The sequence below is a fragment of the Antechinus flavipes genome, chromosome 3 (assembly GCF_016432865.1).
Source record: "Antechinus flavipes isolate AdamAnt ecotype Samford, QLD, Australia chromosome 3, AdamAnt_v2, whole genome shotgun sequence".
In the NCBI taxonomy this organism is placed as follows: domain Eukaryota; kingdom Metazoa; phylum Chordata; class Mammalia; order Dasyuromorphia; family Dasyuridae; genus Antechinus; species Antechinus flavipes.
This window is the reverse complement of record NC_067400.1, coordinates 373,755,089-373,757,967: the sequence shown is the minus strand read 5'-3', so window position 1 is coordinate 373,757,967 and position 2,879 is coordinate 373,755,089. Positions and strand designations below refer to the sequence as shown.

Sequence of the window (2,879 nt, the reverse complement as noted above, 5' to 3'; positions counted from 1 at the left end):
TAAAAGAAAAAGCTTTAGCGATATTAACCTCAAATTTTTTTTCCATTGTCTACATTGGTGAGATTAGAAGAACTATGTGATATTTCAAAGAAATATAAGTTGGGAATTTTGAAGATGGATCTACTTCTAAGTTTTGTATATTCCTCTTTTTCAATCTTAGAATTCACATTTATTGATGGAAAAAAGTTTGGTATTTATTAACATGTCAAAAGCCATACTTCAAGGTAAAGTAAAAATAATATTCTGTCATTATTTTATATAAAACTTTCCTGTGAATAAGATTTTTTTCCTTTGAACTATATTAGGACAGGACTTACAGAATCCATCCAATGTAAAGTTAGACATAAATGAAGGCAGATGCTAATTAGTTACATATCTCTATTTAAATAAAAAAAAATGCATCTTAGATCATGGTTCCTATTTCTCTGAAAAAACCTTTAAGCAAAGGTCACTCTGTTTTAATGAAAGAAATGCACAAATTCAATAAACTCAATAAATATATTTCCAAAATCAAAATGTCATAAAGATAGCTTCAGAAGGTCAGAATGGCAACACTTCACTAATCCACTTAAATAAGAGATGCCATAATTGTTTTAGCTTTAGAATCAATAAGCTGCCTAAAATAAAGTCCTTTGAAAGGAAGTTGGTAACTAATAAGATATCCTAGAGATACATGCATCAACTAACCTGGATAGAGATTAAAATGCAAAGAATGTAGAAGTTGATTCCATACTTACTACCAAAGAAGAGTGGAATGCATTACATAAAATACAATTCAAAAATGCATTAGCTCCTTTGGGTAGATGTAGTCATAAGCAAACAAAGGAGAGAAAGCAGCTTCAAAAGATTTTTAAAAATTGTTTTAATTACATAAAATTGAAAATCTGCACAAACAAAATTAAGGAATCTCAAATAAGACGGGAGGAAGTTGAATCAGAAAAAAAAATCTTTGTATCAGATCTCTCAAAAAAGAGTTTGATATCCAAGATACATAGATAACTAATAGACATATATAAGACCAATATAATTCCTCATTATAGAAGAGATTAAAGAGTATGAACAAATGTTACTCAGAAGAAGAGTTATGGAAAGCAGACCAAGACAATCAAATTCCAGGATTAATTTCTGATGAAGAGAAGGTATGGATAGCTGCCAAGTTTATCAATCATGCTCCCCAAGAGAATTTAATGAAGTGTTTAATGTGCATTTACCCAGTATAATATGAATCGGTTAACTCCAGTGAAGATAAAAGAATGGTCAGGTTTTGATGACAGAACATGATGACCTAGATAAAGGCGAATTTTTAGATCCAAGAGATAAAGTTTCATTTAAGTTTGATTACGTATGGAAAGAAGCAAGAGACCCCCCCAACCTGAGGACATAGGTGGAGTTCTGAAGACATAGAGGGAACCTGTGACAATGCATTAAGTACCCCATATGAAAGATCATTATTCCAATAGCTTCTTACTCTTTATGCTAAAATTATAGATGGACAGAAGACTGTCATTGCCTGACTTGAGAGCCACCAATTTCAGCCTAAAAAACTTCTGGCATGGTTGTAGGGATTGAGTGGAAAGTTATCACACATAGGAGGTTAGAGTGTTAAAGATTCAAATCCATTACTATGAAGATAGCAGTTTTCAGCTGGTTAAGCACAAAAATGTATAGCATTCAATAAATGTTACTGATAATGTGCAGACTGCCAAAGACTTTATTAAAGATCATAGAACATAAGTCAAAAATGAATATCAGATCACTATTAGTGAGAACTGTCAGACAATGTTAGATACCATATTCAAAGTCACTCACTGGCAGTTTCCAGGCATTCACACCTAATTGACTGAAACAAAATACTCAGCTCCAAGATTGGCAAAAAAAAATACAAGATATTGGGTGTGAAAATTTCCAATTTTAACACAAAAAGAATAAAGAGGAGGAGCAGCAAGAAGAGGAGGAGAAAGAAGAAGAGGGAGAGGAAGAAAGAGGAGGAGGAGAAGAGGGAGAAAGAGAAGAAGAGCGAGAGGGAGAAAGAGAAGGAGAGAGACAGAGAAAGGGAGGAAGAGAAAGAGGAGGAGGAAGGAATGAAAGAGGAAATTAAATACTTTAATACAATTATATCACTACCGAACACTGAACATGTGCCAACTATAGTACAATTACATCACCACAGCACACTGAGCATGTGCCAACTAAAAGCACCCTGCTATTATTATGTAAATGCCTTTTTACTGCAAGTATCTCTGCTTCAAGTAGAACACAGGTTGTCACACACCCCTGACTTCTCAAGAAGGCTGAGAGCCCTTAGGGAAGATGGGGAGGCACCAGACATTGTCAACAGGTTCCCTCTGGGCTGAAGAGTCTTATACCTCACCAAGTGTTCCTCCTCCCCCCCCCCCAGCATCTGTGATCCTCTACAGTTTCCCAAGTGGCAATAAAATTCGCAATGACAGATTTAAAAAAAAATGCATTAGCTCTGTAATAAATAATATTAAAAATAATAATAGCTAATTAAATTTGCAGAAGTGAAAAGAAAATTTAGAGGTATGGAATAGTTTTAATTGGTTCAATTTCAACAAGACAATATGTGAATTTGTAAGACAAAGTAAGATATTTAATACAACTTGATTGTGTGTTTTTTTTTTCATTAGTATGATGTTCCACACTATTGGATATACCAAAAAACTGTCGGACCACCTGTAATAATATAGACAGAATAAGTGTTTAAGGTACAATTTATACTTCGATGAATTCTAAGATTCTTTCCATTGCTAAGATTTTTAGTTTTTTATTGACAGATAATATAATAGATTACCAACTAAAATTTCTACATAAGGCCTTCCATGAGCAGAAAAAATGGATTCCTATTTATCTAAGTAAAT

General features: G+C 33.3%; 1 pseudogene; it reads left to right on the top strand.

The window, feature by feature from the left end:
• The first annotated feature begins 1,055 nt into the window (after positions 1-1,055).
• Positions 1,056-1,836, top strand: LOC127557251 (F-actin-capping protein subunit alpha-1-like; annotated as a pseudogene).
• Positions 1,837-2,879: the final 1,043 nt, after the last annotated feature.